The sequence below is a fragment of the Furipterus horrens genome, unplaced genomic scaffold, assembly GCF_987537825.1.
Source record: "Furipterus horrens unplaced genomic scaffold, mFurHor1.1.pri manual_scaffold_4, whole genome shotgun sequence".
Lineage (NCBI taxonomy): Eukaryota > Metazoa > Chordata > Mammalia > Chiroptera > Furipteridae > Furipterus > Furipterus horrens.
Window position 1 is genome coordinate 157,960,817 of NW_028327174.1, and position 12,665 is coordinate 157,973,481.

Sequence of the window (12,665 nt, forward strand, 5' to 3'; positions counted from 1 at the left end):
AGAGCTGCCTGTGTGCTGAATTCTCTGTCAAGCACCAGGGACAAAGCTTTAAAATACTCCTCAAGAAGAAAGATCCAGGAAAAGTATGTTGGTAGAATGTTAAAAAAAAAAAAAAATGAGGGGGGGCGGACAGAAATGTGTTGATAAATAGGCACAGATGTACCAAAAGTTCATGATCTAGCGATATACAAACATCAAAATGCAGTGACAATAGGAAACTTATAATGAGTATGTTTTGACATGCCTTTCAAACTAAGAAATATTCCAGATGAATAATGAGATGTGCAGACTGAAGAGATCCAGAGCTACTCAATCCAGGATCAAAGCAAAGCTTCTATTAATGGCAGGGCCAAGACCAGAACTCAAGTGTACTATTTCTCATATCTACAACACAGCATATTTTAAACACAATCTTAACCACTGAGGGTAAAGCCTTGCCAAAAGGGGAACACATAAAAGTCTGAGCTGAGCATCTATGAGACAAGGACTCTGCTATCTGATGGGGGCCTAGTGGTGCAAAAAAGCTCTGTATGATCTATATCCCTTCAAGAAGCTCAAAGGCCAGAGTTGAGGGGATCGGGAGATGACCCAAGTAAACAAGTAATTACCATGCATGGCGGGACAGAGACTGGGCAGATGAGTCTAAAGAGGTGATTGCCTGAGTTTACTAAATTCCTATGAATGGAGCAGAGTTTAAAGTTTCAAGAGCCCTGAAAAACTTACTTCCCCAAATGTATATACTCAGACAACTACTAATAACTTCTTTACTTCATGTGTGTGAACTAAAATCTACCACTGAACTCTGCCACTCAAATGACAATAGACTACCCAGCAATGGCCAGTATGGGGGAAACCACAGCCTCATGAAGTTCTTTTGTATTCTCTAGAAGGCAGTCACCTGCAAATGAGTTTCAGGCCAGAATACAAAGCAGTCAGTCAGTCCCTGTCCTCCTGGATCATGTGAAACCTGGCCTACCAAAGGAACCATATTATACCTCCTCCACAGTCCCCCTCAATGTTCTTCAAAATTTAAGTGTGCCAGAGAGAAAAAAGGCAGGACTCCAGTTGAATGAGCAATTCTCAGCACTAGAGCAATGGATGGACTTTGCATGACTGAACAGGGAGAGATTACAGTCAGCAGGACACGTCAAGAAGGGGTTGTGTGATGAGCTCAAGTGCCACAAGCACAAACAGGGAGCAAGAAGACTTTAAGGTTAAAGCCAAGATCAGATGACAGCAACCAGGAAGCTGGGGAAAGTTATCCATGAGCTGACCATACATTGTGAAGGCCAGCCACACAGTAAGAACAGGCAATGTCTAAATCAGTGCAGGCACTGGGAAAAGCAGCAATTAAACTAATCAAAAGATGTTATTAACCATGCTGAAGATGATTCATCTCTCATCTTACCTTTCAGCTATACCTTCATACACAGCCTACTACTTCCTACCAGGCTTCTCAACATTGCTAGAACTGTTCCTGTCTGAGTATGCCAAGGATGGCTGGGGAAGGGTTATCATGGAACACCTATTAAATAATTAAAGCCACATCTTTTGCATTAGTGAAGTATAATTATTTTTTATAGTGGTGGCACTGATGGCAATAAAAAACTATATTATGTGTGCTTTTTTCTTTTTCCTCAATAAGAAAACCAAACAATGACTCATTTTTCTCATTCCTTCTGAAAGTGAAATCAGGCATTTGGCCTTGTGCTAAACTTAATCTTTCCAATCCCTGTAATGTTAATAATTAGTTTTCCAACCTCATTGTATGTAAAGAAACTATTCACTCTTCAGGGAAGTCACTGTTAGTGGAGATCGTTGTGACAACAGAAAGCTTGCAGTTTCCAAGTACAACCCAATAATTAGGCCAAGAGGCCACTAATCAATAACAATTTCACTCTTTGGAGAAACCTAGTGATCAAACATAACCAGGACATCTCGTTTATGGTGAATGTTCATGTTTTAAGGTCCATCAAACTCAGAATCAACAAGGACAACTCTTTCTCAGTGGCTCACTATGGACTGCCTTACATTGCAACCCTTTGGGAAACAATAATGTTCCATCTTACTTCTATGCAACGAAAAGCCATTTTTAAAAAACATATTAAAGCTAAGATTACCATTGCTTGCCTAGGCAAAATTTTCATAATATAAAATTCCATCAAATGTTGCCCAGTTTTTACGTCTTGTCCAAACTAAGATGGAACCCTGATCAAATAAATGTAAAATGTTTATCACTTGTCACCATGTTATGAAAACAAATGTCTTGTTACAAATCTGGCTAAAAGGTTAGTGTAATAATAACAATTTCAAAGCAGATGTGCCTACTAGATCAAAGGACTGATTTGTTTGGAGATAGCAGTTTTATGTTTTAAGTCACACATAGCTTCTGAGTCTGTTTTACTTTTTTTTAAGAGAAATTTTCATAAAGACCCTAGGCTTCATTCGCCACTGTATTGTCCACAGCAGCCAGTACACTGTCTTGCACATCTTAGGAATGTAATAAAATATTTGCAGAGCTTAGGACAACCAACAGTAAAGGCTTCCCAAAGCAAGTACAGGGGAAAGAAAAGAACATGCAGACATTGTTACATGTTTTTACCCTATGATTCATAACACAAATCTGAATAATGTTTCCAGGAACTTACTTCTTTAAAAAAAATGTGCACTTCTACAATATTTGAAATTTCTTTCTAATTTATAGGAAATGCAAGTAAGGCTAACATTTTTTTTTTCACACTTAATTTCTTCACAGAAATTCATTGTAAGGAACATCACCCCATTATATGCACATATCATATATAAATTCTCTCAAACAAAAAAAGAAGAGTCTCTGCCTTAAATTTGAGTGCAATGAGTCTCTAAGCCCAAATGCAAATCAGTTCATATTAAAATAACTCAATTGCTAACAAAAACAAACAGTCACAGATTAAGAGTACATAGGAGGAAAAAAAAAATGCTAACTGGAAACTAGAGACAAAGGGGTTCTTGTCCCTGCTCAGCCATTAATTTACTACATGACCTACCTAATTAGTTAGCCTCTCTGGGTCTCAACTTCCTCATTTTAGTATTATGTTTAAGGCCCTTTAAAACTACCTGCTAAGAGTCAGCATGTGTAGCACTGACTTGAAAGGTGATTTACATTCACACTGCCCTCCCCCCAAAAAAGGGACATTAAACATGACAGTTTTAAATATCTGAGTATGGATTTCTATCAAAGGCCATTTATTAAAATGTCAGATGAGCTACAGTCCACCAGAAGGAAGGCTAGTATATTAAAGCAAGCAGTGCTTAAAGATTCAAGTTTCACCTAGGCAGCAGCTGCTGTTACTGAGAGAACAGCCTTTCTTTCACAGTGTAATTGAAAATTCTACCTCTTTACAAACGGAGAAAACCAGTTAAACTAGGGTGACTTTATAAATTTACATTTCAATTACAATTGATTACAATTTTATATTAGTTTCAGGTGTACAACATAGTGATTAGACACTTATAGACTTAATGAAGTGATCACCCCGATAAATCTAGTACCCATCTAGCAAGGACGATTTTTGTGGTCTCAACAATGCAAATGCATAGCTTTCGCTTCTGTTTTTATATTCATCTTGTTAGCATAAAGGAAAGCAGAAGGGCTAGCTTGACTTGAGAGGTGGGGTGAAAACTTATGGAAGTTACAGAACAGACCCAGACAAGTCTCTCTCAACTGATGTACTGTATTAGACAGCCCAACCTTCCAAGTAGCACTCACAAGCCAAATGCAATGAAAAGATTGCCAATGACTGGGGTGCCTGAACAAGTGAGGAACGCCATATGACAATAGCTAACCTCAAGTCTGAAGACTTGCACTATTCAAACGAAACAGAAATCTGTGACTGACATCCACTGGACTAAATTATGACTTAGTCTCTATTTATAGCTTTAAAAAGAACATATTTTGAAAGTACCTCTTGATACCAAAAGACACTAGCTTGTATGATACTTTATCACATACATAGCATATTAAATCTGAGTTAATCCTCAGTGAATTCCATTAAATATTTTAAACTAATTTTACAAATGAAGAAGCCAAGTGTGGAAAATTGGGGATTTGCCCAATAACAAATGGTTAGCAACTGCCAGACCCTTGTCTTAAATTCAGCTCTGATTTCAAATCCTCTCTTTACATTTCAACATTGTACTTTTGATATGAGTTTTCAGTCCCTACTATTTTGTCTGATTTAGGAAATTTTATTTTTCACTAAATTGCTCTGCCCTCCTCCCCTATAAAACTCTGGTCCTCTTTTGGGTTCTCAAAGCATTCTATGCATAATTCTCTAAACATACATTTACTAGGCCTTTTCATTGTTCCTTTTCTTCATGGCCAGACTTATTTCTTCATCAGCAGAGATTAGCTTATCTTCCTTCATAAAAGATGGAAGCCACCGCACATTATTGTGGCTCCCTTTCACCTCCCAAGCTTCAACCGCTCCATCCATCTTCCTCTCCCAAGCAACAAGAACACTGCACAGAGCTGGCAGGCATTGAGAGGCTTCCATAGAGCCCAACACACTGTTAACAGGTGATGAATAAATTGTTAATTCAATGAATGGTGGGTGCGAAGGTGGATGATGCCAATAGTCGTATTTTATAGCACTTTACAAGGTACACATTTACATACAGCATCCCATGTGAGCCTTAAACTGTGAATTTGATAGTGATCATTTAAATAGTCTTTAGTGGCACTGGCCAGGTAGCTCAGTTGGTCAGACCATCATCCTATATACCAAGGCTGCAGGTTCGACCCCCAGTCAGGGCACATACAAGAAGCAACCAATGAATGCATAAATAAGTGGAGCAACAAATCGCTCACTCTCTCTCTCTCTCTCTATATATATATATCAATAAATAAAAATAATTTATTTAATGTTCTTTAGTGTAGTTCACATCATCATTCTCAGTTTCAGAAATTTGCCCAGAGCTGCCCAGCTAGGAAGTAGCAGCATTTAAACTTCAGTGTGGCCCACAACTACTTTACTCTCTTGCTTTTGTCCTCTATTTCCAAGGTAGCTGCTTGAGAACAGGTTTGATTAGGTCTACCAGAACACAAATGAGGTGGCCCATTCTGGTTTCCAGTTGTGAAAACTGAGACTTCTGAAAATCTATGGGTTACAGGCTAGATCAAGAAGGGAGACTTGACTCAAATAAGTGGTCACAAAGGAAATCGTGTAAGAACTCACTGATTCAACTTCCCTGTCCACACACAGTGACCAGTCACCTCAGCTTACTTGCTCGCGCACACACAGGCTGTTAAACTAGAACAGGTGATGACTCAGAATTCACTTCTCACCTAAATTATCTGAGCCTGTAAACACACATTCATCAGATAAAAAACATCAGGGGGGCTGACTTGAAAGCCAGAAGACTGACTTCTCAGTTCCACTCCCATACACTCTGATCCTGTAGAGCAGATACACAGAAAACTGAGGGGAGTGATTTTAATGTAAAGCACCAAAAGGTGCTACCTAATGTTTACTAAGCAGAGGAAGTGGCTACAGCACTTTCTTGGCTTTGCCCATAAATACAAATTCAAAAGAGCCCTTTGAATAGCCAATAAAAAGCGCACAACCAGAGTGTGATGCCCACACCAACTTGGAAAGCAGCAAGCATCCTTCAAGGGTCAAAGAAACAGTAATAGCTCCATCCTCTCCAACTAAATAACCTTAAGGCTGAATGTGTTTGTTTTTAACACAGAGCCATTTCCAACTGGTATGCTTGGCTGCCCTCAAGATTAAGGCCCTCCCTCAGGTCAGGTGTAACCCTCCTCCATTCCCCTTCATCTAAATTCTTCTCACTTTGTTCTGGTAAGAGCTTAAGAAGACATCTGTGCACACTCAGCACGTGCAATTATGCAACATCACATTGTCACACCGAAACTAGGAGGCTGAACACAGGTCAGCGAGTGGCTCCTATGCATAATGAAAGTTCTTAAAATTATTAAACACTCTATTTCTAACCCCTACTGCTGATGAAAGGAGACATATATCAAAGTCTGTTTTCCTAACTTTACGTGGAGAATTTAATTGAGCCGTTTCCGCTCCTCAGCAAAGTCTGGTGACACACATTAGCGCTCTGCAGAGAGCACCGAGGGATGTCAGGTCCTAGGTTTTACCGCAAGGCATGTAGCAACCAGCATTAACTGAAGCATTTGGGGGTCCTGACGGTCCCCCCACCTTTGACAAGACCTCACAACTCTGCATTGGGAAGCTGGGACTGGGGTCCAGTGCTAAGCTGCACACGATTTTAAAGCCTTGCTTCACTTTAACAGAAAGCGAGATGGGGGCAGGGGCCCACCAACCCCGGGGAATAGTAAAAAGACAAAGATCACCCCAAAGGCTATGCGCGCCCGCGCGCACTGAAGCCGAGACTCTGCAACACACATTCCATCAACCTTTCACTGTAGGCAGCTTCCTGTGGGGTTTATTCCCCCACCCAGCCCTCTCCAGAAAGTTTGAGGCTGTTCACACAGACTTTCAAAGGTCCATTGTTTCCTTCCCTTTAAACGTAATGAAAAGAGAGGGAGAGAAAGAAATCACAGACCAAAGGTTCCCAAAGAACCCTTCTCCAGGGTAGTCTTGTTACTCCTAATCCAAAGAGGGGAAAGGCGGGCGCGCGAGGGTAGGGGGTAAGGGTGCTGCGGGGGCGGGAGGATGTTTTCCATTTCTGCAGAAATGCCCAAATGCCAACCCCCCGAGCGAAGGGGGGGGGGACCACGGTCTGGGTTTCCGCAGTGGTCCCTGGGGGACAGCAAGGGAGGCGGGGCGGGGGGGGGGGGCGGGTGACCCCATCTCTTCTTACCTCTTTCCCTCTCCCTCTCAGTGTCGGCTAATTCAGGTGCCTACACAGGGATCCAAAGAGATGGAGCCGAGCTCTCGGTGTCCACGGCTCCGGGTCTCCTCTCCATTGCCAGGGAGTCCCTAGTGCCCCGTCGCCTTCCGCCGCCGCTGCTGCTGCTGCTGCTTTTACGCAACTGGCAGCCGCAGCCTCAACCTGGAGGTGAAACTCTCTCCCCTCCCGGGAGTGACGCGCACTTCCCTCCGCCTCCGCCTCCGCCTCCTCTTCCAGCACCGAGCCTCGGGGGCAGGGGCCTCGGCTCGCTCTCTCCCGGAGCAGCCGCTCAGCTTTCCTGCTCCTTCCCCTTCGGAAGGAAGAGGAGGAGAATCGCAGCCCAGACAGCGCGGGCCGGAGCGTCCCTGCGACAATGGGGAGGAGGCGGCAGCCCGGGCACAGCGAGTTCCCGGGAGTCGCGCTTGTCCCTGGTCGGCGGGCGCCGCGGCTTCTAGGGTCGCGCTCAGTCTCCGCCAGCCAGACAAGCGACCGGCTCCCCTGGGCCCAGGGCAGCAGATCAGGCGGGCAAGCAGGCAAGACAGAGGAGGTGGAGAGAGAGGAGGAGCCTGCGGCCGGAGGAGGCGGTGGCCGCGCAGGGCTCCTCCCGCCACACCGGCTCCGCGCGAGCTGCGGGCTCCAGCGCTCAGAGCCGGTCGCTGCGGCGCCCAGGAACCGCTCTCCTGCGCACTGCCGCCGGGGCACGCTTCCTAACCAGCGCCCGGAGCTGCTGCTGCAAGCCCCTAGCCTGCGGTGCCGCTCATCCTGGGTCTGGGCGAACGGGACCCTGCTCTCCCGTCACCTCCCGTCTCAGCCTGACTCTGCATCCCACCACCTGCAGCTGACGCTGATTTTGCGCTCCCGTCACCTCGCGGCTGAGCCTGACACTGCGCCCGCATCACCTCACGGCTGAGCTGGACACCGCACCTTCATCGCTCCAGGCTGAGCCTAACTCTGCACCCCATCATCCCAAAAGGGACTTCCACAGCTCCCACATATTTTCTGTTCTTCCGGCCACCACACCACGGCCGCCCTCACCTGGCCAACAACGGACGCTGGGTTCCTACCCTTTTCCGAAGAACCAGCCAACTCCTGGATCGGGACAGCTACTCTGGCAGCTCTGAACTGCCCCAGCACCCGGCTCTAAAGTCAGAATAAATATACCTACGTCTCCCCACGCCCCCCTGCCCGCGCCACTCAGGAATGGCTTCGGCTCGCAGGAGTGGCGCTGGAAGCCCCTCCCCGGCCCACCCCAGTGTGTGAGTACCTCTGGAAGGACGCCCCCAACGGGGTTAGAGTAGCCCAGCCCACCACCGCCGCTGCGCTCGAGGATTTGCTCTTCCGGAGGAAAAGCCTTTATCCAGCTGAGGGCGCGTGGCCCGGGCTTGATCCGTCAGACCCCGACGCAGGATTGCCAAACTGGGCCGTCATCGTCCTCTGTTTTATTCAGAGTTGGGAAGTTTGCCCGGTAGGGAACTCTTACAGTGAGTACTGTACAGACAGGATTGTTCGGTTTTCAGAATTGCGCTTTTTTTTCCTAATAAAAACTTAGTCATGTAACCATGACACACCCAGCAGGCGACAAGGGGAATTTCTTATTTCTAGCGTTTTGGTTCAGGACTTTGTAGGAATTAATGTTTCTAAATCTTAGCTGAAGATAAGATTTCCCTGAGGCATATTGAAAATGTTTGGATTCCCAGCCCTCGCACCTACTGAATTGGAGGTGCTTGCAATATATACGTTTGAGAAACAGTGCTAGAGAGCATCCTGGAATTAAAGCCTTGGAAAGATGCCTGCAAAATAGTCACATGGTTCGGTGGTGAGACCTTAAAGAAACACCCAAATTTGGGAACCAATGTCCCCTCTAGAAGAGGGAGGACATTTCTTTAAAAATAAGGACGATGGTTTTTAATGACAAACTGGAAGGGACAAAGGACGATTTTAGTGGTTCAACGGTGAAATAAAGACAGGACAGGGCCCTGACCAGTGTGGCTCAGTTGGTTGAACTTCAGGTCAGGGCACATGTCTTGGGTGGCAGGTCCAAGAGGGTGCGTGCCAGAGGCAACTAATCAATGTTTTTCTCCCTCTCTTTCAATAAATAAATACATAAAATCTTTAAAATTGAAAAAAAAAAAAAAAAAAAAAGACAAGACAGGAATAAAATAGATCCTAATCCTAGGACCTAGAAATATGCCCTTATATGGAAACAGGATCTTTGCAGATGGGATTTAATTAAGAACATTAATTTGGGGAGATTGTCCTGGGTTATCAGGATGGGCCCTAGTAGCAGTCACATGTATCCTTATAAAAGGAGGGCAGAGAGGAGATTTGACACACAGAGAAGAAGATAATGTGACCACGGAGGCAGAGATTGGAGTGATGCAGCCACAAGTTAACAAATGCCAGCAGCCACCAGAAGCTAGAAGAGAGTCAGGGAAAGATTCCCCCTTAGAGCTTCCAGCAAGAGGACAGCGCTGGTGACAACTTGATTTCAGCTTAGTGAAACTGATTTCCAACTGCTGGCACGAGAGAATAAATACCTGTTATTTTGTTACAGCAGACACAGGAAACAAATACACCCTATGGCCTGTCTAGTGCCAAATTTACATAAAAATAGCCATTTTATGAATCCTCATTAAGTGCCAGGCACTTTGCTTGGAGTTGGGACATGTTATCTAACCCTCCCAATAATTATTCCAGTTGTAGAGACAAGAACACCAGGACTCAGAAAGCGTTTAAGGAACCTGCCTAAAACCACACAGCAAGAGCCTGTTGGAATCATGCTAACCCCTCAGACATTAAAAATAACAATTAAAAGTTCATATGCATTCTTTTAATGAAAAATTTTGGTTTTAAAGAATTCTTACTTCCACACCCTATATCTATTGCCAAAACCAAGGGAAATGGATATTGATAGTGGGGGAGGCTATTCAAGGGGGAAGGTGGCAGGAGGTATAGGGAAAACCTCTGTACCTTCTGCTCAGTCTTGTTGTGAACCTAAAACTGCTCTAAAGTATATTGACAAGAAAAAAAGTCAGTGAATCTTTGTGTAGCCTACCTTTGAGAATTTTATAAACTTTTGTTCTTAGATATTTATCAGGAACATGAAAAAACTGAAGAAAATTATGTGGAAGGAAGTTACAGAGGAGATAGGACAAAGTGAGAGGCCAAAGATTTCCCTGGTCAATGGAATTAATGTTCCCAATTGGGTTGCCAGGAAAGCAGGCTCTGAGACCCAGGGGCAGTGTGTTCATTAAGGAATACCCACGAGAAGACATGGGGAGGGAGGCACAGGAGCAGGATGGGGCAGAGGAAGATGTTGAGCTTCAGTGTGGACCCAACAACAGGCTCACCCGACCCCCTGGAGGCCCTGGAGCCAGCATGGCCCTTCAGAATTATTGGGCCTACATGGCTGAACCTTCATAGACCGTTGTGAATCAGTCATTGGGGGTTGGTATGGCTGTGGGCATGGGAACTCAGCAGCTGAAGCGGTGCCTCAGAGGGCCTGCTGTCAGCACTACTCAGAGGCAGGCACCATGTCCTTCCTTGAAGGCAGATCTGGTCTGCACATCTCCGTGTCATTCACTCACACAGTATGTCACACCTTCTCTTTCATGCTGTCCTCTGCATTAGAAGAGAGAAGCCCCAGGGTGAGTAGGATGCTTATCTGATTTTTTTCCCCCAAAAAAGTGGCATTGCTCCTCTTGCAGCAGAACATATTGGCTCAGAGTTGACCCCTTGGGTCAGATTGCCTAGGTTAGAACTAGGATCCATAGCTCACTAGCTATAGAACTTCAGACAAGATGTCTAGCCTCTCTCTGCCTCAGTTTCTTCATTTTAATATGGGAATAATGATAGTACCTAGCCCATGTAGTCATTATGAGAATTAAACATGCTAATGCTGCAAGGGGCTTAGCTACACACCCCACAGTTGCTGAGCAAATTATGTTATGAGTGCCTCTGGTTGATGGGGGACTCAACTGTTAGAAAGTTTTAGTTTCAGGTAACAGTTAATAAGCTTAGTAATCAGTGTATGTGGAAAGCTGTTGTTTCAGAAACTGGAGGTATGACCCACCTTGGCTCCAGGAAACCAGAAGCAGTTCCACCTCTGTGCCTCGGGAGGACTGCAAGCAATCAAGACAGTATCTGAGCCATTGTACCCCAGGGTGAGGTGACCACTGCCCAGGACACAAAGACCACCACCCAGGGCACAAGGACCACTACCCAGGACACGGATAAAAGAATGCTGAAGCCTTTATCCGATTAACTTTTTCCCTGAATGCCAAACCCCTTACCTACACTTTTGTTCTCCTTATAAAAAGAGTCCATTTATGATAGAATTTAAGACTGTCTGTTAGGGTACAAACCCACTGTCTTCTCAAATCACAGACCATCTGAATAAAGCACCCATAAAGATTCAATACCTGTCTCTGTTTATTGGGTCTGGTAGAGGACAGGCAGCATGGACACCAGCTTTTCTGGTTTCATGGTCACCTCTTCTTTAGTCCCCCATGACAGGCTAAAATGGAATCTTATATCAGGTTACACTCACAATGACTTTTTCAGTGGAGATACGAAGCCTAGTGCTCTTGGAATCTAGCTTGGAGGTGAAGGCCATGGGAAACGTACAGTGAGCATCACCTAAAGGAAACAGAAACTTTCTTTTTAATGGTAAGAAACAGCAGCCTCACTCTAAACAAACCTCTAGCTCTATATGTGCTTCCCTTTCCCCATCTCTCTAAAATGCCAGTTTTCCCATTCCACACCTTGGCTGGCCCCACCCTGTACCACACCTGCCACTGTACTTTTTATCTCCTGAGAACTATATAAAATGTCACCCCACAGACATTATAGGGTCATTCTGGGTGTCCCCTTCAGCTCCGATGGCCCTGTACACATATCTGCTACAACCATTCCACATCATGTTATGATTATTAAACAGGTCTTACCCCAGCCATTCCCATCCTGCCCACCCCCTCACAGCAGGTAGACTGGGCACCTGAAGATCCAGAAATTCAAGATGGAACCTCACTCATGTCTAAGTCCTCACTCTGAAGAGTGACACGCCTTGCTGAGTGGATAACAAAGGAGTTCTCAGAGCCTTCCAGAGAGGGTAAAGGAGTTTGTGTACCTCTGTGTTCAGCACTTTAGTGCCTTTTGCTTGCTTGAGTTTTCCAACTCAAAAACTTTTAAGGCTAAATGTCAGTTGACTATCACCCACTCTTCCTTCTTTCTGTTTTCCCTCAGGCTGTAGGACTTACTAATTCCTACCAGTGTACATTCCATGAGGATCTGAACAGATTGTTTTTGAATCCTGTTTTTCAGTTCATACTTGTTCCCTGTTACACTTAGTGGATGGGTGTGGAAATGATTTTCCAGGTGACTAACACTTCACTAGGAAGGTGTTGATATGCTCTTTGCCATCCTCACCTTTATTAAAAGACTTGGAAGAATTTTCCCCTCATTAACCTAGTCCAGCAACATCATGGAGTGTTGGTGTGAACTTCTGCTGCTGTGGTTCAGCTGAGTATCTACAAAACTATCTCTTCTTTCTTTATGTCCTTCCATTGAGCGAACCTCATTCTCACACTTCATCAGCTTGTTAGAAAGACTGCATATTTCCAGTTAAACTCTCTGGGGGCTGGCTTTAAAGCATGATGTAAGCATTTCTGATACAACTAAAATTCTGACACAGTCATTTCAGAGACAAGAAAAATATTATTTATTTATCTTAGGTCTCTAAATTCTGTTAAGCAAGTAGGAATTACACTTCTTTCCTTCTCCTCATTCAAAAACATGACCTT

The 12,665-nt window shown here is 44.6% G+C and overlaps 1 protein-coding gene and 1 long non-coding RNA gene across 2 annotated transcripts in view; one reads left to right on the plus strand and one right to left on the minus strand.

Annotated features, from left to right (window-relative positions):
• Positions 1–7,468, minus strand: part of CEMIP2 (cell migration inducing hyaluronidase 2) — a 77,124-nt gene extending 69,656 nt beyond the window's left edge. The window contains exon 1 of the mRNA XM_090274171.1: positions 6,835–7,468. The gene's annotated coding sequence lies outside the window, so the exon portion shown is untranslated. The remainder of the gene's footprint in view (positions 1–6,834) is intronic.
• A 28-nt stretch (positions 7,469–7,496) lies between these two features.
• Positions 7,497–11,282, plus strand: LOC150013149 (uncharacterized). The gene is made up of 2 exons (XR_016510550.1): positions 7,497–8,345; positions 10,905–11,282. It is a non-coding gene; the product is annotated as an uncharacterized LOC150013149 (long non-coding RNA).
• The last annotated feature ends 1,383 nt before the right edge of the window (positions 11,283–12,665 follow it).